Consider the following 27234-nt stretch of genomic DNA (forward strand, 5'->3'; position numbering starts at 1 on the left):
CGTCCAGGAACTTTCCCCGGTTCCAGTGATCACAGTGGAGGGTAGTGGTGGCTGAGCAGGGGAGGTTGGAGGGTAGTGGTGGCTGAGCAGGGGAGGTTGGAGGGTAGTGGTGGCTGAGCAGGGGAGGTTGGAGTAGTAGAGGTTGGAGGGTAGTGGTAGCTGAGCGGGGGAGGTTGGAAGGTAGTGGTGGCTGAGCAGGGGAGGTTGGAGGGTAGTGGTGGCTGAGCAGGGGAGGTTGTAGGGTAGTGGTGGCTGAGCAGGGGAAGTTGGAGTAGTTGAGATTGGAGGGTAGTGGTAGCTGAGGAGGGGAGGTAGGAATAGTAAAGGTGGTAGGGTAGTGGTAGCTGAGCAGGGGAGGTTGGAGTAGTAGAGGTTGGAGGGTAGTGGTAGCTGAGCAGGGGAGGTTGGAGTAGTAGAGGTTGGAGGGTAGTAGTAGCTGAGCAGGGGAGGTTGTAGTAGTAGAGGTTGGAGGGTAGTGGTAGCTGAGCAGGGGAGGTTGGAGTAGTAGAGGTTGGAGGGTAGTGGTAGCTGAGCGGGGGAGGTTGGAAGGTAGTGGTGGCTGAGCAGGGGAGGTTGTAGGGTAGTGGTGGCTGAGCAGGGGAGGTTGGATTAGTAGAGGTTGGAGGGTAGTGGTGGCTGAGCAGGGGAGGTTGGAGTAGTAGAGGTTGTAGGGTAGTGGTGGCTGAGCAGGGGAGGTTGGAGGGCAGTGGTGACTGAGCAGGGGAGGTTGGAGGGTAGTGGTGGCTGAGCAGGGGAGGTTGGAGGGTAGTGGTGGCTGAGCAGGGGAGGTTGGAGGGCAGTGGTGGCTGAGCAGGGGAGGTTGGAGGGTAGTGGTGGCTGAGCAGGGGAGGTTGGAGGGTAGTGGTGGCTGAGCAGGGGAGGTTGGAGTAGTAGAGGTTGTAGGGTAGTGGTGGCTGAGGAGGGGAGGTTGGAGGGCAGTGGTGACTGAGCAGAGGAGGTTGGAGGGTAGTGGTGGCTGAGCAGGGGAGGTTACTCTCACTTGGTTTGGTGTTATAGAATCTGACCTATATGGCTTTAGAATGGTTTTGTAATACTGACTGTATCGACATTATTTTTTTGCCATATTTATAACAGTAAAGTATTATCAATTTTAAATTCATCTAAAGTTATTTTAATAGAGAAAGAGACTGAACCGATATCATAGAATGTGGTCACTAGAATACAAAGTCTCCGACGTTTACCACATAGCAAGAAAGGAGCGTCCAGGAACTTTCCCCGGTTCCAGTGATCACAGTGGAGGGTAGTGGTGGCTGAGCAGGGGAGGTTGGAGGGTAGTGGTGGCTGAGCAGGGGAGGTTGGAGGGCAGTGGTGGCTGAGCAGGGGAGGTTGGAGGGCAGTGGTAGCTGAGCAGGGGAGGTTGGAGGGTAGTGGTAGCTGAGCAGGGGAAGTTGGAGTAGTTGAGATTGGAGGGTAGTGGTAGCTGAGGAGGGGAGGTAGGAATAGTAAAGGTGGTAGGGTAGTGGTAGCTGAGCAGGGGAGGTTGGAGTAGTAGAGGTTGGAGGGTAGTGGTAGCTGAGCAGGGGAGGTTGGAGTAGTAGAGGTTGGAGGGTAGTAGTAGCTGAGCAGGGGAGGTTGTAGTAGTAGAGGTTGGAGGGTAGTGGTAGCTGAGCAGGGGAGGTTGGAGTAGTAGAGGTTGGAGGGTAGTGGTAGCTGAGCGGGGGAGGTTGGAAGGTAGTGGTGGCTGAGCAGGGGAGGTTGTAGGGTAGTGGTGGCTGAGCAGGGGAGGTTGGATTAGTAGAGGTTGGAGGGTAGTGGTGGCTGAGCAGGGGAAGTTGGAGTAGTTGAGGTTGGAGGGTAGTGGTGGCTGAGCAGGGGAGGTTGGAGTAGTAGAGATTGGAGGGTAGTGGTAGCTGAGCAGGGGAGGTTGGAGTAGTTGAGGTTGGAGGGTAGTGGTGGCTGAGCAGGGGAGGTTGGAGGGTAGTGGTGGCTGAGCAGGGGAGGTTGGAGGGTAGTGGTGGCTGAGCAGGGGAGGTTGGAGGGCAGTGGTGGCTGAGCAGGGAAGGTTGGAGGGTAGTGGTGGCTGAGCAGGGGAGGTTGGAGGGTAGTGGTGGCTGAGCAGGGGAGGTTGGAGGGCAGTGGTGGCTGAGCAGGGGAGGTTGGAGGGTAGTGGTGGCTGAGCAGGGGAGGTTGGAGGGTAGTGGTGGCTGAGCAGGGGAGGTTGGAGTAGTAGAGGTTGTAGGGTAGTGGTGGCTGAGCAGGGGAGGTTGGAGGGCAGTGGTGACTGAGCAGGGGTGGTTGGAGGGTAGTGGTGGCTGAGCAGGGGAGGTTGGAGGGTAGTGGTGGCTGAGCAGGGGAGGTTGGAGGGCAGTGGTGGCTGAGCAGGGGAGGTTGGAGGGTAGTGGTGGCTGAGCAGGGGAGGTTGGAGGGTAGTGGTGGCTGAGCAGGGGAGGTTGGAGTAGTAGAGGTTGTAGGGTAGTGGTGGCTGAGGAGGGGAGGTTGGAGAGCAGTGGTGACTGAGCAGAGGAGGTTGGAGGGTAGTGGTGGCTGAGCAGGGGAGGTTACTCTCACTTGGTTTGGTGTTATAGAATCTGACCTATATGGCTTTAGAATGGTTTTGTAATACTGACTGTATCGACATTATTTTTTTGCCATATTTATAACTGTAAAGTATTATCAATTTTAAATTCATCTAAAGTTATTTTAATAGAGAAAGAGACTGAACCGATATCATAGAATGTGGTCACTAGAATACAAAGTCTCCGACGTTTACCACATAGCAAGAAAGGAGCGTCCAGGAACTTTCCCCGGTTCCAGTGATCACAGTGGAGGGTAGTGGTGGCTGAGCAGGGGAGGTTGGAGGGTAGTGGTGGCTGAGCAGGGGAGGTTGGAGGGCAGTGGTGGCTGAGCAGGGGAGGTTGGAGGGCAGTGGTGGCTGAGCAGGGGAGGTTGGAGGGTAGTGGTAGCTGAGCAGGGGAAGTTGGAGTAGTAGAGGTTGGAGGGTAGTGGTAGCTGAGCGGGGGAGGTTGGAAGGTAGTGGTGGCTGAGCAGGGGAGGTTGGAGGGTAGTGGTGGCTGAGCAGGGGAGGTTGTAGGGTAGTGGTGGCTGAGCAGGGGAAGTTGGAGTAGTTGAGATTGGAGGGTAGTGGTAGCTGAGGAGGGGAGGTAGGAATAGTAAAGGTGGTAGGGTAGTGGTAGCTGAGCAGGGGAGGTTGGAGTAGTAGAGGTTGGAGGGTAGTGGTAGCTGAGCAGGGGAGGTTGGAGTAGTAGAGGTTGGAGGGTAGTAGTAGCTGAGCAGGGGAGGTTGTAGTAGTAGAGGTTGGAGGGTAGTGGTAGCTGAGCAGGGGAGGTTGGAGTAGTAGAGGTTGGAGGGTAGTGGTAGCTGAGCGGGGGAGGTTGGAAGGTAGTGGTGGCTGAGCAGGGGAGGTTGTAGGGTAGTGGTGGCTGAGCAGGGGAGGTTGGATTAGTAGAGGTTGGAGGGTAGTGGTGGCTGAGCAGGGGAGGTTGGAGTAGTAGAGGTTGTAGGGTAGTGGTGGCTGAGCAGGGGAGGTTGGAGGGCAGTGGTGACTGAGCAGGGGAGGTTGGAGGGTAGTGGTGGCTGAGCAGGGGAGGTTGGAGGGTAGTGGTGGCTGAGCAGGGGAGGTTGGAGGGCAGTGGTGGCTGAGCAGGGGAGGTTGGAGGGTAGTGGTGGCTGAGCAGGGGAGGTTGGAGGGTAGTGGTGGCTGAGCAGGGGAGGTTGGAGTAGTAGAGGTTGTAGGGTAGTGGTGGCTGAGGAGGGGAGGTTGGAGGGCAGTGGTGACTGAGCAGAGGAGGTTGGAGGGTAGTGGTGGCTGAGCAGGGGAGGTTACTCTCACTTGGTTTGGTGTTATAGAATCTGACCTATATGGCTTTAGAATGGTTTTGTAATACTGACTGTATCGACATTATTTTTTTGCCATATTTATAACAGTAAAGTATTATCAATTTTAAATTCATCTAAAGTTATTTTAATAGAGAAAGAGACTGAACCGATATCATAGAATGTGGTCACTAGAATACAAAGTCTCCGACGTTTACCACATAGCAAGAAAGGAGCGTCCAGGAACTTTCCCCGGTTCCAGTGATCACAGTGGAGGGTAGTGGTGGCTGAGCAGGGGAGGTTGGAGGGTAGTGGTGGCTGAGCAGGGGAGGTTGGAGGGCAGTGGTGGCTGAGCAGGGGAGGTTGGAGGGCAGTGGTAGCTGAGCAGGGGAGGTTGGAGGGTAGTGGTAGCTGAGCAGGGGAAGTTGGAGTAGTTGAGATTGGAGGGTAGTGGTAGCTGAGGAGGGGAGGTAGGAATAGTAAAGGTGGTAGGGTAGTGGTAGCTGAGCAGGGGAGGTTGGAGTAGTAGAGGTTGGAGGGTAGTGGTAGCTGAGCAGGGGAGGTTGGAGTAGTAGAGGTTGGAGGGTAGTAGTAGCTGAGCAGGGGAGGTTGTAGTAGTAGAGGTTGGAGGGTAGTGGTAACTGAGCAGGGGAGGTTGGAGTAGTAGAGGTTGGAGGGTAGTGGTAGCTGAGCGGGGGAGGTTGGAAGGTAGTGGTGGCTGAGCAGGGGAGGTTGTAGGGTAGTGGTGGCTGAGCAGGGGAGGTTGGATTAGTAGAGGTTGGAGGGTAGTGGTGGCTGAGCAGGGGAAGTTGGAGTAGTTGAGGTTGGAGGGTAGTGGTGGCTGAGCAGGGGAGGTTGGAGTAGTAGAGATTGGAGGGTAGTGGTAGCTGAGCAGGGGAGGTTGGAGTAGTTGAGGTTGGAGGGTAGTGGTGGCTGAGCAGGGGAGGTTGGAGGGTAGTGGTGGCTGAGCAGGGGAGGTTGGAGGGTAGTGGTGGCTGAGCAGGGGAGGTTGGAGGGCAGTGGTGGCTGAGCAGGGAAGGTTGGAGGGTAGTGGTGGCTGAGCAGGGGAGGTTGGAGGGTAGTGGTGGCTGAGCAGGGGAGGTTGGAGGGCAGTGGTGGCTGAGCAGGGGAGGTTGGAGGGTAGTGGTGGCTGAGCAGGGGAGGTTGGAGGGTAGTGGTGGCTGAGCAGGGGAGGTTGGAGTAGTAGAGGTTGTAGGGTAGTGGTGGCTGAGCAGGGGAGGTTGGAGGGCAGTGGTGACTGAGCAGGGGTGGTTGGAGGGTAGTGGTGGCTGAGCAGGGGAGGTTGGAGGGTAGTGGTGGCTGAGCAGGGGAGGTTGGAGGGCAGTGGTGGCTGAGCAGGGGAGGTTGGAGGGCAGTGGTGGCTGAGCAGGGGAGGTTGGAGGGTAGTGGTAGCTGAGCAGGGGAGGTTGGAGTAGTAGAGGTTGGAGGGTAGTGGTAGCTGAGCGGGGGAGGTTGGAAGGTAGTGGTGGCTGAGCAGGGGAGGTTGGAGGGTAGTGGTGGCTGAGCAGGGGAGGTTGTAGGGTAGTGGTGGCTGAGCAGGGGAAGTTGGAGTAGTTGAGATTGGAGGGTAGTGGTAGCTGAGGAGGGGAGGTAGGAATAGTAAAGGTGGTAGGGTAGTGGTAGCTGAGCAGGGGAGGTTGGAGTAGTAGAGGTTGGAGGGTAGTGGTAGCTGAGCAGGGGAGGTTGGAGTAGTAGAGGTTGGAGGGTAGTAGTAGCTGAGCAGGGGAGGTTGTAGTAGTAGAGGTTGGAGGGTAGTGGTAGCTGAGCAGGGGAGGTTGGAGTAGTAGAGGTTGGAGGGTAGTGGTAGCTGAGCGGGGGAGGTTGGAAGGTAGTGGTGGCTGAGCAGGGGAGGTTGTAGGGTAGTGGTGGCTGAGCAGGGGAGGTTGGATTAGTAGAGGTTGGAGGGTAGTGGTGGCTGAGCAGGGGAAGTTGGAGTAGTTGAGGTTGGAGGGTAGTGGTGGCTGAGCAGGGGAGATTGGAGGGTAGTGGTAGCTGAGCAGGGGAGGTTGGAGTAGTTGAGGTTGGAGGGTAGTGGTGGCTGAGCAGGGGAGGTTGGAGGGTAGTGGTGGCTGAGCAGGGGAGGTTGGAGGGTAGTGGTGGCTGAGCAGGGGAGGTTGGAGGGCAGTGGTGGCTGAGCAGGGGAGGTTGGAGGGTAGTGGTGGCTGAGCAGGGGAGGTTGGAGGGTAGTGGTGGCTGAGCAGGGGAGGTTGGAGTAGTAGAGGTTGTAGGGTAGTGGTGGCTGAGCAGGGGAGGTTGGAGGGCAGTGGTGACTGAGCAGGGGAGGTTGGAGGGTAGTGGTGGCTGAGCAGGGGAGGTTGGAGGGTAGTGGTGGCTGAGCAGGGGAGGTTGGAGGGCAGTGGTGGCTGAGCAGGGGAGGTTGGAGGGTAGTGGTGGCTGAGCAGGGGAGGTTGGAGGGTAGTGGTGGCTGAGCAGGGGAGGTTGGAGTAGTAGAGGTTGTAGGGTAGTGGTGGCTGAGGAGGGGAGGTTGGAGGGCAGTGGTGACTGAGCAGAGGAGGTTGGAGGGTAGTGGTGGCTGAGCAGGGGAGGTTACTCTCACTTGGTTTGGTGTTATAGAATCTGACCTATATGGCTTTAGAATGGTTTTGTAATACTGACTGTATCGACATTATTTTTTTGCCATATTTATAACTGTAAAGTATTATCAATTTTAAATTCATCTAAAGTTATTTTAATAGAGAAAGAGACTGAACCGATATCATAGAATGTGGTCACTAGAATACAAAGTCTCCGACGTTTACCACATAGCAAGAAAGGAGCGTCCAGGAACTTTCCCCGGTTCCAGTGATCACAGTGGAGGGTAGTGGTGGCTGAGCAGGGGAGGTTGGAGGGTAGTGGTGGCTGAGCAGGGGAGGTTGGAGGGCAGTGGTGGCTGAGCAGGGGAGGTTGGAGGGCAGTGGTAGCTGAGCAGGGGAGGTTGGAGGGTAGTGGTAGCTGAGCAGGGGAAGTTGGAGTAGTTGAGATTGGAGGGTAGTGGTAGCTGAGGAGGGGAGGTAGGAATAGTAAAGGTGGTAGGGTAGTGGTAGCTGAGCAGGGGAGGTTGGAGTAGTAGAGGTTGGAGGGTAGTGGTAGCTGAGCAGGGGAGGTTGGAGTAGTAGAGGTTGGAGGGTAGTAGTAGCTGAGCAGGGGAGGTTGTAGTAGTAGAGGTTGGAGGGTAGTGGTAACTGAGCAGGGGAGGTTGGAGTAGTAGAGGTTGGAGGGTAGTGGTAGCTGAGCGGGGGAGGTTGGAAGGTAGTGGTGGCTGAGCAGGGGAGGTTGTAGGGTAGTGGTGGCTGAGCAGGGGAGGTTGGATTAGTAGAGGTTGGAGGGTAGTGGTGGCTGAGCAGGGGAAGTTGGAGTAGTTGAGGTTGGAGGGTAGTGGTGGCTGAGCAGGGGAGGTTGGAGTAGTAGAGATTGGAGGGTAGTGGTAGCTGAGCAGGGGAGGTTGGAGTAGTTGAGGTTGGAGGGTAGTGGTGGCTGAGCAGGGGAGGTTGGAGGGTAGTGGTGGCTGAGCAGGGGAGGTTGGAGGGTAGTGGTGGCTGAGCAGGGGAGGTTGGAGGGCAGTGGTGGCTGAGCAGGGAAGGTTGGAGGGTAGTGGTGGCTGAGCAGGGGAGGTTGGAGGGTAGTGGTGGCTGAGCAGGGGAGGTTGGAGGGCAGTGGTGGCTGAGCAGGGGAGGTTGGAGGGTAGTGGTGGCTGAGCAGGGGAGGTTGGAGGGTAGTGGTGGCTGAGCAGGGGAGGTTGGAGTAGTAGAGGTTGTAGGGTAGTGGTGGCTGAGCAGGGGAGGTTGGAGGGCAGTGGTGACTGAGCAGGGGTGGTTGGAGGGTAGTGGTGGCTGAGCAGGGGAGGTTGGAGGGTAGTGGTGGCTGAGCAGGGGAGGTTGGAGGGCAGTGGTGGCTGAGCAGGGGAGGTTGGAGGGCAGTGGTGGCTGAGCAGGGGAGGTTGGAGGGTAGTGGTAGCTGAGCAGGGGAGGTTGGAGTAGTAGAGGTTGGAGGGTAGTGGTAGCTGAGCGGGGGAGGTTGGAAGGTAGTGGTGGCTGAGCAGGGGAGGTTGGAGGGTAGTGGTGGCTGAGCAGGGGAGGTTGTAGGGTAGTGGTGGCTGAGCAGGGGAAGTTGGAGTAGTTGAGATTGGAGGGTAGTGGTAGCTGAGGAGGGGAGGTAGGAATAGTAAAGGTGGTAGGGTAGTGGTAGCTGAGCAGGGGAGGTTGGAGTAGTAGAGGTTGGAGGGTAGTGGTAGCTGAGCAGGGGAGGTTGGAGTAGTAGAGGTTGGAGGGTAGTAGTAGCTGAGCAGGGGAGGTTGTAGTAGTAGAGGTTGGAGGGTAGTGGTAGCTGAGCAGGGGAGGTTGGAGTAGTAGAGGTTGGAGGGTAGTGGTAGCTGAGCGGGGGAGGTTGGAAGGTAGTGGTGGCTGAGCAGGGGAGGTTGTAGGGTAGTGGTGGCTGAGCAGGGGAGGTTGGATTAGTAGAGGTTGGAGGGTAGTGGTGGCTGAGCAGGGGAAGTTGGAGTAGTTGAGGTTGGAGGGTAGTGGTGGCTGAGCAGGGGAGATTGGAGGGTAGTGGTAGCTGAGCAGGGGAGGTTGGAGTAGTTGAGGTTGGAGGGTAGTGGTGGCTGAGCAGGGGAGGTTGGAGGGTAGTGGTGGCTGAGCAGGGGAGGTTGGAGGGTAGTGGTGGCTGAGCAGGGGAGGTTGGAGGGCAGTGGTGGCTGAGCAGGGGAGGTTGGAGGGTAGTGGTGGCTGAGCAGGGGAGGTTGGAGGGTAGTGGTGGCTGAGCAGGGGAGGTTGGAGTAGTAGAGGTTGTAGGGTAGTGGTGGCTGAGCAGGGGAGGTTGGAGGGCAGTGGTGACTGAGCAGGGGAGGTTGGAGGGTAGTGGTGGCTGAGCAGGGGAGGTTGGAGGGTAGTGGTGGCTGAGCAGGGGAGGTTGGAGGGCAGTGGTGGCTGAGCAGGGGAGGTTGGAGGGTAGTGGTGGCTGAGCAGGGGAGGTTGGAGGGTAGTGGTGGCTGAGCAGGGGAGGTTGGAGTAGTAGAGGTTGTAGGGTAGTGGTGGCTGAGGAGGGGAGGTTGGAGGGCAGTGGTGACTGAGCAGAGGAGGTTGGAGGGTAGTGGTGGCTGAGCAGGGGAGGTTACTCTCACTTGGTTTGGTGTTATAGAATCTGACCTATATGGCTTTAGAATGGTTTTGTAATACTGACTGTATCGACATTATTTTTTTGCCATATTTATAACTGTAAAGTATTATCAATTTTAAATTCATCTAAAGTTATTTTAATAGAGAAAGAGACTGAACCGATATCATAGAATGTGGTCACTAGAATACAAAGTCTCCGACGTTTACCACATAGCAAGAAAGGAGCGTCCAGTCTCACTGATCAGTCACAGCAGAATTCCCCATATAAACTGCACAGAGGTTGGATTTTTAGGCAGGAACTTTCCCCGGTTCCAGTGATCACAGTGGCCCCTTGAGGGCGACCTTTACTCTTTACATCTTCCAGTTATTCAAAGATAAATCAGGTAAAAGAAGCGTCTCATTGGCCGTCTCCTTCATAATCACTCAATCGTGATCGCCATTTTATGGGACTTTCAGACGTCTCGCCAGAAGGGGAATCTCACATTTGTCTATTTAGGCACCAACAGCAAATAAGTTCTCAATAAAAACGACAAAGGAAACAAATCCAGTTCAGTTTTGTATGTACAACTTTGCGTTATCCGCTTCCTTCTAAAGTCTTTACTCCAGGGCTAAACAAGAGAGACCACATGGTAAAGACCATAAGAACCAGCCGGTCAGGAAACGCACGTCCTCGGTCAGAAACGCTACTCATTAACCCTTTATTTATTTCCATTACTCATCTGACATTATCATAGAGCTGTAACGTAAAGCTCCGGTGCCCCAAGGCTCTGTTCACACCAGCGTCTTACTGTATCTTCCATTTATAACACTGACATACCAAAATATATCTATAAAAAAAAGGACATGGCGCCAGATCATTCAGTATGAAGAGGGATTGGAGTAAGAACATTTATCATGATAACCTCTTGGTGTTGTGCAAACTTCAGGCACAACAATGCTCTATATATATATATATATATATATAGGAAGAAAACCTGGCACGCCAAAAATTCTTTGTTTTTGAAAAATAATAATAATTTGCAATCCACAGACTTAGACAATGTGACGTTTCAGTCAAAATAACAAGACTTTTTTCAAACCATCTGTAAAATTAATAAAGACGATTTTTCTCTTACCAGCCAATAACAATATTCATGTCATCACCATCAAAAACGGAAATTTTAGCTAATATGAAAATCATCTTATCAATATAAACAAATGTTCTACATACTGCATTATATATGATCAAAAAATGGAACAAAACCACTCATATGTTATAGATATTGCGAATCGTATCTTATTATACATAGGAAACTAATATGAGCAACATTCATTGGAAAAAGTTGTACACTGTAACAGAAAATACTTTTTCTGCTGCATGGAAAAAAATGAATAAATAGAAATACTACGGAGTTGAACCCACCTGAGCACCCTTCTATACGGAGTGCCGTGGTTTCTTCGATAATATATATATATAGACGCCTTTCTTTACATGGGCATGAAATGCAGAGCAGTCGTTACAATAGGCAGATAAGGGGGTTCATTTATGGGTCGCTTAGTCCAAGTTGTGAGTGATTGACTTGTCGGGAAGGAGGAGTACTAAGTGGCCCGCTAGTTCAGTGACAGTTCTGTCGGGGGTTGTTCTAGTAATCAGACGCTCGGTACCGGCTACGGACGTCCTGTTGGAGTGGCCCTAGTAACCGATCGCTAAACCAAAGCCGAGAGGGACCAAAAGAGTGAACGTGCGGTAGTTGATATTCTACGTTCCGCTACTCAGTGTTGTCTCTATGATCTCGTTCATCAGGGTGTAAGCGAGAGAACGTCTGGTTCCAATAATTCTACCTGATCAATTGGGTAATAGAAATACCATCAAAAACACAGTTGTGGACGGCTGAAAATTTCTAGAGACGCTATGTTTGAGGCGCCCCAATGTTGTTTCAGTGTTTGTCAGTTCTGACCCTTGTGTACGGCCCATATTTTGTAGATTACATGGGCAATGTTAGGGATCTGCCAGTTACTACGTCTAGGTATACTCCTGGGATTAATCAATCCACACCTGAGGCCAGACCTGTTCGACTGACACCATCTCCCACCAACCAGGGTGGCAGGCTCAGGAGTGGGAGAGCCTATCACGGCCTGGTCAGTCAGAGATAGCTCCGCCCCCTGTCCTTTATTACCTGCTGTGTTCTCCTCCTCAGTGCTTGTAATTCTTTTGGATTCCTGGCCCCACTGCTGCTTGCTCCAGCCTGCTTCTGCCGTGCTTCTGCCTTGCTGCTGTTCTGCTTAACCTGCTTTGCTTTGCCTCCGGCTTGCTTCCTCCTCCGTGCTCACTTGGGTATACTCCACCTTATCCTGGTCCTGACTACTCATTCACCGCTCCGTTTCCTCGCGGCGTTCCGTGGGCTACTGCCCCTTCCCTTGCGTGTTCCCTGTTTGTTTTCCCGTGCACTTAGACAGCGTAGGGACCGCCGCCCAGTTGTACCCCGTCGCCTAGGGCGGGTCGTTGCAAGTAGGCAGGGACAGGGCGGTGGGTAGATTAGGGCTCACTTTCCCTTCACCTCCTTCCTGCCATTACAGGCAACATGGTGGATAAATCGGCACATACACATCCCAGTGTAAAACCCCGACAAATCGCGGTTATGGAAAACATTTCCAAAAGAGTCTGATTAAGGGGGCCCTAAAAAAGGTTCAACATACAAAAAGGTGGTAGGTCTACAACAAAGCAAAAATGGAAGCGCTAATGAGACCACCAAGACCAGACAGGACTTCACACGCTCTATTATCTCCGGACAATGGTGTGGCCACGAGCCTCGCACTGGTATTTACTCTGTACTGACCATTATCTCAGAGTTACTCGACCCCGAGGAAGATCCTAGCCCCCAGTAGACTACGTACCGGGAACCCCCACATGTCCATTACATCCCCTACTCTATCAGGATCATAAGACGTGAAAATCCCAGATGTCTCCCATAAAGTCACCACTTTCACATCTGTAGTAACAATGAAATGTTTCTCCATCAAAACGTCTCTAAACTGCAGTAATTGTGATTAATGGACCATGTCGCCCATGGAATCTACAATATGTGGGCCTCACTACACAAGCACCGCGGGTCAGAACGAAGAACCACAGATCCAGCACGCTCTCGAGCTACCATGAACATAGAGCCCTAGACATGTTCCTTCAGTCCACAACTGTGTGTTTGACACCATTTCAAGAACCTCAGGTGCGCAGATCGCGACTTCCACTCCAAACAGATTTCTAAACTCTTATGGTCCTTTTGAACTTCGGTAAGCCATGGTTTAGCGTCTAGTTACTGTGACAACTCCAACGGGACATCCATATCCTAATTACTATAACAACCACCTGACAGAATACTCCATGACTGAACGAGCGGACCACTCCCAACTCTATGAGACGTGTCCACAAGGATCAATTGTTCCAGTTATTGCAAATTGTGTCATCATTTATATTCCTGGTCATCTCCTGGACCTTCCTCCTCACGAATGGGGCAGACGCCGCCATGCCAGGCAGCTTCGTGCAGCCCCGCTGACATCTACCAACTCCTCCTATGATGGCAACTCCAAATCCTTTTATACGAGAGGCTTTCGAATGGATTAGCGGACCAGGATTCACCGGCTTCATTAGTCACTTTCATCTTCTTAATACAGATAAGCAAATCTATTAGAAACAAAAGAGAATTCGATCCAAATTTCTCAAAAGTGTCGGATTCATCTAAATCTGAAACTTTTGGAGTTTGCAGCGTGTGAAATGGCAAAATGGCATCTGATGGCCGCCATTTTACAGATTATATACAGGAAGAGGGGAGAAGAGGAGATAAAGAAAAAAATATATATACTATACTCCCCTCCCCTCCCCTGATCCTCCATAGCGGCCTACTGAGATAACGATGAGAAAGACAAGAGGGCAGGGGTCACATGGGACCAACAGGCAGGGCAAATTGTGCACGTGCAGTTCATGGAAAATTTATTCTGACCGATTCGAATTGGACAGTGGATTAGATACAAATCGTCCCTGAAACGCATTTTGGGAAATTTGATCATCTCTCCTCAGCCAACCATTGACATCCGGTTTTGTGAAAGGCAACAAGAAACGGGCCATATCCGTCCAGTACCTTAACTGGCGCTCTCTTTTCAGAAACCTCGGCTAACCCTCGCTCCTACTCATTCTAAAGAACCAACGCAGGTGGAAAGGGTTAATCTTTCTGTAGAGGAATGCTAAAGGTGGTGTATCAATAATCTGGGTTTGTATTGTGGAGGCAAAAGATATTTTCTAAGTGATTGTCTGGTGAGACTCCAATCTCTAGGGTAAGTAGGAGAGGCTACCCTAGGCAGAGAATCTACCGCTCAAAAAATGACAGTACCAGTTTATCTGCTCTGTGTTCCCATTAAAGCGTGGGATTTCTGACCATGTTAGATGAAAACAGCGTAGGTTCCGGAGCTGCGCTGTTTCCATAAATCCAATAGTAGTGAATGGCAGCTACGGAAACAGCGTACCATGCGAGCTGAGCTGTTTTCATCTAACATGGTTGGAAATCACACGCTTCAATGGGAACACAAAGTGGTAGAATGGGGTTTAGGGGGCCACGTTCCAGAGGTGGGACCCACATCTGACATTTATGACATATCCTGTGGATCCTGTGGATATGTCATAAATGTCCGGATATGAAAACCCCTTTAATCCACTATCTTGCAAACTTCATCTTCCTTGGTCTTTGCATATTACTGTTTTTTTCATGTGTCGCCCCGCAAACTTTTGTCCTTAATCATTTCTCTTCCATTTTCACCAGGAGAACTCTCACACTCCAATAAGTTTTACCTGCAGTTTCCTCACAAGCCTAAAAAGAGGGGACATGAGGAGGGGGTAGCATTATGGCAGCATCGGGGACATGAGGAGGGGGTAGTGTTATGGCAGCATCAGGGACATGAGGAGGTGGTAGTGGATGGCAGCATCGGGGACATGAGAAGGGGGTAGTGTTATGGCAGCATCGGGGACATGAGAAGGGGGTAGTGTTATGGCAGCATCGAGGACATGAGGAGTGGGTAGTGTTATGGCAGCATCGGGGACATGAGGAGGGGGTAGTGGATGGCAGCATCGGGGACATGAGTAGGGGGTAGTCTTATGGCAGCATCGGGGACATGAGGAGGGGGTAGTGTTATGGCAGCATCGGGGACATGAGAAGGGGGTAGTGTTATGGCAGCATCGGGGACATGAGAAGGGGGTAGTGTTATAGCAGCATCGGGGACATGAGAAGGGGGTAGTGTTATGGCAGCATCGGGGACATGAGAAGGGGGTAGTGTTATGGCAGCATCGGGGACATGAGAAGGGGGTAGTGTTATGGCAGCATCGAGGACATGAGGAGTGGGTAGTGTTATGGCAGCATCGGGGACATGAGGAGGGGGTAGTGGATGGCAGCATCGGGGACATGAGTAGGGGGTAGTCTTATGGCAGCATCGGGGACATGAGAAGGGGGTAGTGTTATGGCAGCATCGGGGACATGAGAAGGGGGTAGTGTTATAGCAGCATTGGGGACATGAGAAGGGGGTAGTGTTATGGCAGCATCGGGGACATGAGAAGGGGGTAGTGTTATGGCAGCATCCTCTCCCGCAGCTGCAGACTCACCTGCCTTGGCGTCTTCTGGCTTCTGGTTGGCGCCGTGACTCTCCATCAGTCCATGCAGCTTGTAGCCTCCTCCAGCATCTCTGTCTGCCACTAGGTTGCGTGCACACTGACCCTTTCTATCTTAAAGGCCCAACGTGCGCCAATTCACCCACTTTTCATAGGTACAAAAGGTAACCTCCCCCTTTACTCTGAGCAAATGTGTAGGTTAATTAGTTTCAAATTGCCATTGTTGACTATGCATGAGTTTTGACCACGTCTTGTCTGCCGCCCGCTCTGACCTTCTGCCCATCTCTTGTTACGACCGAACTCAACCTGCCTTGACCTATGACTCGTCCTACTGTGAGTGACCGCCTGCCGCTTGCTCTGACCTCTGCCAATTTTGACGGTGTACTTGACGGTTTTGCTACGTAATCTGTTCACATCAGCCATTGCCAATGGAGACTCCTCCGGGGGGGAAGCGACCTGGGAATTCCTAGCAGCCAAGTCCACATCTCTGTATGGAGGTTAAAAGGTGAATATGAATACCTGGGGATCCCTCACACTCTGTTTTAGTCTCACACCAAATCCGTTAGCAGCACAGCTGGTTCACACCAACCTCTGTTGACCTCGTAAAAGACAATTTGCCCAACTATATTCAGAGGGAAGATGTATTGATGGATGGATTGCGAGTAGAAATCGAAGGAATCCCCAATATAACTGGTAACTTTCGAGAAGCAATTGGTTACAAATGAATAAATTATTTTTGATCGGGCTTAATGAGAAGTATAAGTTGCAAAGTTTCATGAGTATCAGGCCCGGATAATAGGGGTGAACCATCAACTGTTTACATGTCCGCTGGTGCTGACTTTGTGATGAACATTGCCAAATGCCACAGACTCTGATCAATTCAAATGCACAATTAAATTAAGTCATCCAACTCTTATGGGGTTTTGAAAGTTTATCCTTTACTTGCTCGGTCGGTCCTCGCCGCAGTTGACCCTCTGTATTTAGCAGCAGAGCATTTTTCGTGCCGCAGATTATTCAATTTAGCTTCAACCATGATACTACGTTTGGGATCATCAAAAACTTGATTTAAAGCAGTGATAAAGTCCTCCAAACAATTCAGCACTTCATCTGTGAGAAGATCGATTTGAAAATACATGTGCCAGTAATTAAGAAAACCTTGATAATGGTGACGATCACAATGGAACTTCGATGGTAGCGACACAAATGAATTGAAAGCAGATTACAAAATTAATCTTGATCAGTAGTTCCAAATTATTGTAGTTTAGCAGTATGTTGCCTCACAAACGACTTGTTTCAGCGGACTCCAGATTCTGTCAAGGTTTGTAGCAAATTTAGAGTACAGTTGCTGAAACTTTCAGGCAAGAGGGGGATAATAGCAATAGTAGTCAAGTAACAGTCTAGGTTCAGTACACAGATTAGCGGCAAAAGTTTGTATCGTGAGGCAGAGATGTGGTTAGGAAATCATCCAAGTTCGGTACACAGATAAGCGGCAACAGTTTGTAGTGTGAGGCAGAGACGTGGTCAGGAAACTATCTAAGTATGGTACACAAATAAGTAGCAACAGTTTGTAGAGAAGCAGAAAAAAACCCCCAAAAAACTAGACTACAGGCAGGAAGCTCAACAGTCTGGCAAGGAGGAACTGCAAGTACCAGGCTTGTATAGGAAGCCAAAAGGGTGAGTAATTAGGTAATCAAGGCAAGAAATAGGAGTAGGCAAGAATCAAGAGAACCTAGACAGATTCAGATGTGGGGCTGTCCAGTATTTCAAACAGCCCAGTAAGAAGCGCTGCTGACTGGAACACAGGAGTTTCTGGATTCAAATCCCGACTGGAAGGTTTCTAAATGTCTCAGCCCATATCTAATTCCCATCAAGATTCTGTAGGGGGTTGGAAATGTGCCGTACAAGGAAGAAACCCCCCAAACCTTGCACAGTTAAAATGATTTCCATGGAGAAGGATAAATGTCTCCGACTAAACATCAGATGTAGACAGTCATAAGAACCTGCGGGAGGTTGTGTCTGCCAAAGAGGCAATACCAGGGATTGGAGCCATAGAAGGATATAGCAGATCTGTGAATTTTTGGTTAAAAAAGGTCCAAACTTATCTGTGTATTTGTGCCTTTATTGGCGCCTCTTGATCCAACATATTGTCTAATCTTCTGCACAACATATTTATTTATTCCTTCTTGCACCCAGACCCAATACGAAGTGGAGGTTTGGAGCAGATTCAGGCACCTGGACACAGATTTATGGCGCAATTTCAAACCGCCACTGTCCCAACACGATAGAGGGAGATCAGATGACCCCGACAGTGGAGACTCCCTAGAACATTGGCAAGGAATTCATCTCAGTGGAAACACAACAGCGATCTGATAAATCAATAACGACTTCCTAATCAAAACCAGGTTTACTGAAAATCTGTTGATAAATCTGGTTACAAGCACCGATCTGTTCAGTGTGTCAGGGAAGTAAAGCGGTGTCATTCCTCCTTGCCGTCACGTATACAATGTCCCGGGGAATGTCCTTGGTTTTCCTATTTAATCTGGCCTTCTTTTTGACTGTATAGGACATTTGTAGGGTTGGTCAGCGGATATCCTATTGGGTATTTTCTTCGGGAGCCTTTACATACCATGTTCTCCCATTAGAATATTTATACCGCATATGGTTAGTTAACCCATTATCACCCGCTGACATTCTTTAGGCTCTTTATAGGTCATATTGGCATTTATATGGTCACATTGTTTTGACATCGTGTGTGGCTATTCTATACTATACCTTGTCTGTATGAGCACATAGTTTGTGGATACGGTTTGTCGTCTTACGCCTTCCTTTTTCTCCAATATTTTATCTGACTGTATTATCGTCATGTATTATCGTCATGCATTTTGCTATTAAATTTGCTATGATATTTTTTCAAATATTCTCATGGGCATTTGTATTCCTTATGGTCTATTGTAGGTTTTGGTATTTGAAAAGGAGCCCCTTACCCTCTTGCCTAGGTTCTAAAGTGAAGAGCTCAGAGCCTGTATTATCTTGCTGCCCCTTCAGAGACTCAACTGTTCCAATTAACCCATTCCCTGCAAGGATGTATCTGATACGTCCTGGCACTAAGTCACTTTAGTAGCTAATGACTTATCTAATTTGTCCTCCATACTAACGGCTCGAACTCAGGCTAGGTCACAGCTATATAAGTCTTGTTTTAAAACTTTTCTTGCCTTTAAAATAAGACCTGGGTTGCAGCTCTAGCAGCGACCCAGCCTGGGTTTAAGCTGGCAAAATTGAGAGCTGGACATATTTGCAGCTTTCTCATCAGCCTGTGTAGAGGGCATGAGGGGAGCCAGCAGGGGACGTGCGGACAGTCTACATGGACAGGAAAAGAAGCGGTCAACGTTCTCCTGGCCCTGTATGGCTGTAGATGATCCCCGGGATGGTAACACGCCACTTATTAATCATAGAGCATAGTTATTCTCGGATTGTCACATATGTTTTTTTTTTCTTCTTCAGAAAAGGAGTGAGAAGATGAAGAGTAGCTCATCTAATCACCGCTATGCACCTAATTAGGGCGCTTATTGACTCCTTGACCCGGACGTTTACCAGTGTTTTTATTGCACTTGCACTTGCACCGCACACAAACATTGTAACACCGGCTGGGGGTCCCGCTCATGCTGGAGGTCCCCACTGCCAGGTCTGGTACCTGTCCTGGTGGCCTGTCCCTCGTCCAGGCCACCGGTGTCTTCTGTGGTCCTCCACTTACGGCCAAACTGTCCCTGGTGCACATGCACATGCTCCGGCCGCCTCTTAGAGGGCCAGCGAGCAAAATGCAAAAGTCACTCATCCAGGGTTGCCAACCTCTAACTCAAAAATTTCTGGACAACGCAGTGAAAAATCACGGACAGACCAAAATTTTTACGGACATATTACAAAATCATTGCATGTGCAATGTACTAGGAGTGACTCACCAATCACAGCTCCGCTTGTAGCTTTCCCCCGCTGACTCCGGTGATGTTTTCTCTGATTAGAGTCGTTCACTTTCCTTTGTTTTCTCCATCCGGCCCAGACCGATGTGACGACTTATTCCAGCCACGACTCGTATCTGTAGAATGTGACACACAGACAGGTTAGTTTCTTGCTTTTCCAGCCCCCTCCACACCTATACCCCATCCTCTAAACAATCTCATAATCCACAGTGCCCCAGATGGTAATTATGATCCCTGAGTGCTCGACACAATAAAAGTGCCTCGTCAGTAACCATGCCACCAGTAGATAGCACTACACAGCCCCCACTGTAAATAGCGCCACACAGCCCCCCCTTGTGAGTAGAGCCACACAGCCCCCCTTGTAGACAGCGCCACACAGCCCCCCTTGTAGACAGCGCCACACAGCCCCCCTTGTAGATAGCGTCACACAGCCACCCTTGTAGACAGCGCCACACAGCCCCCCTTGTAGACAGCGCCAATCAGCCCCCCTTGTAGAAAGCGCAACACAGCCCACCTTGTAGATAGCGCCACACAGCCCCCCTTGTAGATAGCGTCACACAGCCACCCTTCTAGTCAGCGCCACACAGCCCCCCTTGTAGACAGTGCCACACAGCCCCCCTTGTAGACAGCGCCACACAGCCCCCCTTGTAGATGGCACCACACACAGCTCCCCCTTGTAGATAGTGCCACAAAGCCCCCCTTGTAGATGGCGCCACACAGCCCCCTTGTAGACAGCGCCACACATCCCCCTTGTAGACAGCGCCACACAGCCCCCTTGTAGACAGCATCACACAGCCCCCCTTGTAGACAGCGCCACCAGCCCCCTTGTAGATAGCGTCACACAGCCCCCCTTGTAGACAGCGCCACACAGCCTCCCTTGTAGATAGCTCCACACAGCCCCCCTTGTAGACAGCGCCACACAGCCCCCCTTGTAGAAAGCGCAACACAGCCTCCCTTGTAGATAGCTCCACACAGCCCCCCTTGTAGACAGCGCCACACAGTCCCCCTTGTAGACAGCGCCACACAGTCCCCCTTGTAGACAGCGCCACACAGCCCCCCTTGTAGATAGCTCCACACAGCCCCCCTTGTAGACAGCGCCACACAGCCCCCCTTGTAGATAGCGCCACACAGTCCCCCTTGTAGACAGCGCCACACAGCCCCCCTTGTAGATAGCTCCACACAGCCCCCCTTGTAGACAGCGCCACACAGCCCCCCTTGTAGACAGCGCCACACAGTCCCCCTTGTAGAAGGCGCAACACAGCCCCCCCCTTGTAAATAGCACCACACAGCCCCCTTGAAAATAGCGCCACACAGCCCCCCTTGTAGACAGCGCCACACAGCCCCCCTTGTAGACAGTGCCACACAGCCCCCCTTGTAGATAGCGTCACACAGCCCCCCTTGTAGATAGCGCCACACAGTCCCCCTTGTAGACAGCGCCACACAGCCCCCCTTGTAGATAGCTCCACACAGCCTCCCTTGTAGACAGCGCCACACAGCCCCCCTTGTAGACAGCGCCACACAGTCCCCCTTGTAGAAGGCGCAACACAGCCCCCCCCTTGTAAATAGCACCACACAGCCCCCTTGAAAATAGCGCCACACAGCCCCCCTTGTAGACAGCGCCACACAGCCCCCCTTGTAGACAGTGCCACACAGCCCACCTTGTAGACAGCGCCAATCAGCCCCCCTTGTAGAAAGCGCAACACAGCCCACCTTGTAGATAGCGCCACACAGCCCCCCTTGTAGACAGCGCCAATCAGCCCCCCTTGTAGAAAGCGCAACACAGCCCACCTTGTAGATAGCGCCACACAGCCCCCCTTGTAGACAGTGCCACACAGCCCCCCTTGTAGACAGCGCCACACAGCCTCCCTTGTAGACAGCGCCACACAGCCCCCCTTGTAGATAGCGTCACACAGCCCCCCTTGTAGACAGCGCCACACAGCCCCCCTTGTAGATAGCGTCACACAGCCACCCTTGTAGACAGCGCCACACAGCCCCCCTTGTAGACAGCGCCAATCAGCCCCCCTTGTAGAAAGCGCAACACAGCCCCCCTTGTAGATAGCGCAACACAGTCCCCCTTGTAGATAGCGCCACGCAGTCCCCCTTGTAGAAAGTGCAACACAGCCCCCCCCTTGTAAATAGCGCCACACAGCCCTCCTTGTAGATAGCGCCACACAGCCCCCCTTGTAGACAGCGCCACACAGCCCCCCTTGTAGATAGCGTCACACAGCCACCCTTGTAGACAGCGCCACACAGCCCCCCTTGTAGACAGCGCCACACAGCCCCCCTTGTAGATAGCGTCACACAGCCACCCTTGTAGACAGCGCCACACAGCCACCCTTGTAGACAGCGCCACACAGTCCCCCTTGTAGAAAGCGCAACACAGCCCCCCCCTTGTAAATAGCGCCACACAGCCCCCCTTGTAGATAGCGCCACACAGCCCCCGTTGTAGACAGCGCCACACAGCCCCCCTTGTAGATAGCGTCACACAGCCCCCCTTGTAGATAGCGCCACACAGCCCCCCTTGTAGACAGCGCCAATCAGCCCCCCTTGTAGAAAGCGCAACACAGCCCACCTTGTAGATAGCGCCACACAGCCCCCCTTGTAGATAGCGTCACACAGCCACCCTTGTAGTCAGCGCCACACAGCCCCCCTTGTAGACAGTGCCACACAGCCCCCCTTGTAGACAGCGCCACACAGCCCCCCTTGTAGAAAGCGCAACACAGCCCCCCCCTTGTAAATAGCACCACACAGCCCCCTTGAAAATAGTGCCACAAAGCCCCCTTTGTTGATAGCGCAACACAGCCCCCCTTGTAGACAGCGCCACACAGCCCCCCTTGTAGATAGCGTCACACAGCCCCCCTTGTAGACAGCGCCACACAGCCCCCCTTGTAGATAGCGTCACACAGCCACCCTTGTAGACAGCGCCACACAGCCCCCCTTGTAGACAGCGCCAATCAGCCCCCCTTGTAGAAAGCGCAACACAGCCCACCTTGTAGATAGCGCCACACAGCCCCCCTTGTAGACAGCGCCACACAGCCCCCCTTGTAGATAGCGTCACACAGCCCCCCTTGTAGATAGCGCCACACAGCCCCCCTTGTAGACAGCGCCACACAGCCCCCCTTGTAGACAGCGCCACACAGCCCCCCTTGTAGATAGCGTCACACAGCCCCCCTTGTAGACAGCGCCACACAGCCCCCCTTGTAGACAGCGCCACACAGCCTCCCTTGTAGATAGCGCCACACAGTCCCCCTTGTAGAAAGCGCAACACAGCCCCCCCTTGTAAATAGCGCCACACAGCCCCCCTTGTAGACAGCGCCACACAGCCCCCCTTGTAGATAGCGTCACACAGACACCCTTGTAGACAGCGCCACACAGCCCCCCTTGTAGATAGCGCCACACAGTCCCCCTTGTATAAAGCGCAACACAGCCCCCCCCCTTGTAAATAGCGCCACACAGCCCCCCTTGTAGATAGCGCCACACAGCCCCCCTTGTAGACAGTGCCACACAGCCCCCCTTGTAGATAGCGTCACACAGCCCCCCTTGTAGACAGCGCCACACAGCCCCCCTTGTAGATAGCGTCACACAGCCCCCCTTGTAGACAGCGCCACACAGCCCCCCTTGTAGACAGTGCCACACAGCCCCCCTTGTAGACAGCGCCACACAGCCCCCCTTGTAGATAGCGCCACACAGTCCCCCTTGTATAAAGCGCAACACAGCCCCCCCCTTGTAAATAGCGCCACACAGCCCCCCTTGTAGACAGCGCCACACAGCCCCCCTTGTAGACAGCGCCACACAGCCCCCCTTGTAGACAGCGCCACACAGCCCCCCTGTAGATAGCTCCACACAGCCCCCCTTGTAGACAGCGCCACACAGCCACCCTTGTAGACAGCGCAACACAGTCCCCCTTGTAGATAGCGCCACGCAGTCCCCCTTGTAGAAAGCGCAACACAGCCCCCCCTTGTAAATAGCGCCACACAGCCCCCCTTGTAGATAGCGCCACACAGCCCCCCTTGTAGACAGCGCCACACAGCCCCCCTTGTAGATAGCGTCACACAGCCACCCTTGTAGACAGCGCCACACAGCCCCCTTGTAGATAGCGCCACACAGTCCCCCTTGTAGAAAGCGCAACACAGCCCCCCCCTTGTAAATAGCGCCACACAGCCCCCCTTGTAGATAGCGTCACACAGCCCCCCTTGTAGATAGCGCCACACAGCCCCCCTTGTAGACAGCGCCACACAGCCCCCCTTGTAGATAGCGTCACACAGCCACCCTTGTAGACAGCGCCACACAGCCCACCTTGTAGATAGCGCCACACAGTCCCCCTTGTAGACAGCGCCACACAGCCCACCTTGTAGATAGCGCCACACAGTCCCCCTTGTAAATAGCGCCACACAGCCCCCCTTGTAGACAGCGCCACACAGCCCCCCTTGTAGACAGCGCCACACAGCCCCCCTTGTAGACAGCGCCACACAGCCCCCCTTGTAGACAGCGCCACACAGCCCCCCTTGTAGATAGCGTCACACAGCCCCCCTTGTAGACAGCGCCACACAGCCACCCTTGTAGACAGCGCCACACAGCCCCCCTTGTAGACAGCGCCACACAGTCCCCCTTGTATAAAGCGCAACACAGCCCCCCCTTGTAAATAGCGCCACACAGCCCCCGTTGTAGATAGCGCCACACAGCCCCCCTTGTAGACAGCGCCACACAGCCCCCCTTGTAGACAGTGCCACACAGCCACCCTTGTAGACAGCGCCACACAGCCCCCCTTGTAGATAGCGCCACACAGTCCCCCTTGTAGACAGCGCCACACAGCCACCCTTGTAGACAGCGCCACACAGTCCCCATTGTAGATAGCGCCACGCAGTCCCCCTTGTAGAAAGCGCAACACAGCCCCCCCCTTGTAAATAGCGCCACACAGCCCCCCTTGTAGATAGCGCCACACAGCCCCCCTTGTAAATAGCGCCACACAGCCCCCGTTGTAGACAGCGCCACACAGCCCCCCTTGTAGATAGTGCCACACAGCCCCCCTTGTAGACAGCGCCACACAGTCCCCCTTGTAGATAGCGTCACACAGCCACCCTTGTAGACAGCGCCACACAGCCCCCCTTGTAGATAGCGCCACACAGTCCCCTTGTAGAAAGCGCAACACAGCCCCCCCCTTGTAAATAGCACCACACAGCCCCCCTTGTAGACAGCACCACACAGCCCCCCTTGTAGATAGCGTCACACAGCCCCCCTTGTAGACAGCGCCACACAGCCCCCCTTGTAGACAGCGCCACACAGCCTCCCTTGTAGACAGCGCCACACAGCCCCCCTTGTAGACAGCGCCACACAGCCTCCCTTGTAGACAGCGCCACACAGCCTCCCTTGTAGACAGCGCCACACAGCCCCCTTTTTAGATAGCGCCACACAGCCCCCCTTGTAGATAGCGCCACACAGTCCCCCTTGTAGACAGCGCCACACAGCCCCCCTTGTAGACAGCGCCACACAGCCTCCCTTGTAGACAGCGCCACACAGCCTCCCTTGTAGACAGCGCCACACAGCCCCCTTTTTAGATAGCGCCACACAGCCCCCCTTGTAGATAGCGCCACACAGTCCCCCTTGTAGAAGGCGCAACACAGCCCCCCCCCCCTTGTAAATAGCACCACACAGCCCCCTTGAAAATAGCACCACAAAGCCCCCTTTGTTGATAGTGCCATAGTGCCATCCCCTTGTACTTAGCGCCACACTGCAAACAGAGCGGAGAGCGGTAGTGGTACCCTATCGCTACCACTCTGCCTGACGTGACTCACCGGGAGTGGATCAATCCAGTCAGGAGGAGCTGAGGAGGTCATGTGGCGCAGCTCCACTTCTGACTGGGGTCGGTGATGGCCCGGGAGTGGACCAGTCCAGTCATCTGACCTCATGTCACTGACGTGAGGTTAGGTGACAAGTCAGGCGACTGGATTGGTCCACTCCCGGCATCAACCTCACTTGGCTGCGGCCTGCATATTTTCAGATTCCGCAGAAGTCATGCGGAATATGAAAATATGCCCGGCCTCGCCCTACTATTCCTGTGCACTGCACTGTACATTTTGGGGCATGCGCAGTGCAAAGTTCCAGGAGAATGATGAAAAACCCCGGACGGCGCTACGGACGGCAGAAAAAAACACCAATTTTTGCAGACTGTCCATAAATTTACGGACAGTTGCACTCAACCAATTCCGGTTGGTCCCAGGACTATTTAAGGCACCTTCACTAACCACCTGGTGCCAGACCAAAATTGGAACAACCCTCTTGTATCCAGTGAATGTACCTGCATGCATTTAATTTCAGTTTGCTATCACTATCTGTTGTCAGCCAATCTCCAGTCCACTGTTGCCCGCCTGTTATCAGCCTGTATCCAGTCCGCTATTGCTACCTGTTGTCTGCCAGTATCCAGTTATTTGCTGTCTGCCTGTGTCCAGTCATCTGCTATCCACCAGTGTCCAGCGATCCACTATCAGCCTCCTATCATTGGGGTCAAGCCTGATGTTTCCATCCATCAAGGTACCATTTGCCTGTGCCTGTCCCGCATCTCTCCGACCAGCAGCTACTCCACCAGGACCACCTGAAGACGTAGCGACCGGGCAGTCTTCCTGCAGTGAAGATCAGATCCCTGTATAGGGGATAAAGGGTGAAGAGCGGGAATGCTGCTTAGACAATGCCCTCAGACGTGCTCCTAAGTAAAACCAGTGGCGTAGCCCAGTGGGTCCACAAACCTGCTGGTCAAAAAGATCAATATTGTTTCTAAATTTCACACTGTCCCTATCCTGTCCGTACCTGATGCTCAGCGTAAGACGGTCTGACTGCTTCTTTAGCAACACCTAATAACACGCTACAGTCGAAGCGAAAACGATGATCACTAAAGAGGAGTTTCTACTGTATTTGCGATGAATGGAAAAGACGTTCGGCAGTCAGAAAATACATTTATATCCACTGAGGGTCGCAATAAATGATTGTTTCCAACTAGATGACATTAAGTTTAGAAAATTGCAATTATTGGGGTTAGATTGTGTTCACACTTTGCGATCAATTTGTGTTTTTTTGCCACGATTTTCGCAGTTTAATTAAATTTTTGCTGATAAAAATTGTTTGGTGAATATTTACATGTTGGCGGTGGCTATAAAACGATTAGGTTGTATTTTTATACAGAGTATGTGTGTGCTCTCAAAAAAGAATAGATTTTGGTAGCGTAGTAGAAGTTTGCCACGTGCATAAACCATATATTGAGGCCCCATGGACACGACTGTAAAATCGCCAGTAATTACGGGCCCATTAATTTCTATGGCCGATGGACACCTTCCCGTATGTCTACAGGAGAGTGTCTGTGCCGTAGAAACCTGCCGAAAAAAATAGGGACAGACTAACAGCGAATCACAGCCCCCTCAGCAAACAAGAAGCTGGATGTGGCTGCAATGGAGATTCTAGATACGGCAAATGAAACAGTATTTCTGTGGGTCTTTGAGGATGGCGCCGCCGCTCCAGCATCCTATGGAGGGAAAAAAAAGACCCTGAGCCCGTCAAGATGAAACGGACTTGGGGTGAACCCTGAAAATCGTTCCACGGTCTCCTACCTCATGCACATCCCTCACCCAAACACATCGTGAGTGACTTATCATTGTGTGTTGTTGCTTGTGTTGTGTCCCTTCAGCTTGTGTTCTGTTACAGGTCTCCTTACTGTTAGTGTGTGGAACTAGAGGTGCCAGCAAGCCCTGTCATCTGAGGCTGGGGGAGACTTCTGGGCGGTGGCAGGCAGCACCGCACCTGCATCAACTTGTAGTCATGACCCCTAGAAAAGTCAGCAGCAGAATGTCATCTATGGACAGGACGAGTGTCAGGAGATCATGCACGGAACAAGCAGCAGGATCAGATGAGCATGGCTCAGGCTCAATGAGGGGTGTGCAGTGGTACAGTGGCAGAGACAGCAGAGGGCACAGGCGGAGACAACAGAGGACACAGGCGGAGACAGCAGAGGACACAGGCGGAGAGAGCAGGGGACACAGGCTGAGGCAGAGGAGGGCACAGGTGGAGACAGCAGAGGATACAGGCGGAGACAGCAGGGGACACAGGCGGAGACAGCAGGGGACACAGGCGGGGACAGCAAAGGACACAGGGTGGAAAGCAGAGGACACAGGCGGAGACAGCAGGGGACACAGGCGGAGAAAGCAGGGGACACAGGCGGAGACAGCAGGGGACACAGGCGGAGACAGCAGGGGACACAGACGGAGACAGCAGGGGACACAGGCGGAGACAGCAGGGGACACAGGCGGAGACAGCAGAGTACACAGGCGGAGACAGCAGAGTACACAGGCGGAGACAGCAGAGGACACAGGCGGGGACAGCAGAGGACACAGGCAGGGACAGCAGACGACACAGGCGGAAACAGCAGAGGACACAGTCGGAGACAGGCGGGGACAGGAGAGGACACAGGCGGAAACAGCAGAGGACACAGGCGGGGACAGCAGAGGACACAGGCGGGGACAGCAGAGGACACAGGCGGGGACAGCAGAGGACACAGGTGGGGACAGCAGGGGACACAGGTGAGGACAGCAGAGGACACAGGCAGAGACAGCAGAGGACACAGGCAGAGACAGCAGAGGACACAGGCGGAGACAGCAGGGGACACAGGCAGAGACAGCAGAGGACACAGGCGGGGACAGCAGAGGACACAGGCGGAGACAGC

The 27234-nt window shown here is 52.9% G+C and overlaps 1 protein-coding gene across 2 annotated transcripts in view; it reads right to left on the reverse strand.

Annotated features, from left to right (window-relative positions):
- LRRC4B (leucine rich repeat containing 4B) overlaps positions 1 to 27234 on the reverse strand; it is a 152976-nt gene that overhangs the window by 87049 nt on the left and 38693 nt on the right. For both annotated transcript variants that reach the window (XM_075848046.1, XM_075848047.1), the window contains exon 3: positions 18513 to 18646. The gene's annotated coding sequence lies outside the window, so the exon portion shown is untranslated. The remainder of the gene's footprint in view (positions 1 to 18512; positions 18647 to 27234) is intronic.

The sequence above is a fragment of the Rhinoderma darwinii genome, unplaced genomic scaffold, assembly GCF_050947455.1.
Source record: "Rhinoderma darwinii isolate aRhiDar2 unplaced genomic scaffold, aRhiDar2.hap1 Scaffold_1586, whole genome shotgun sequence".
Classification (NCBI taxonomy): Eukaryota; Metazoa; Chordata; class Amphibia; order Anura; family Rhinodermatidae; genus Rhinoderma; species Rhinoderma darwinii.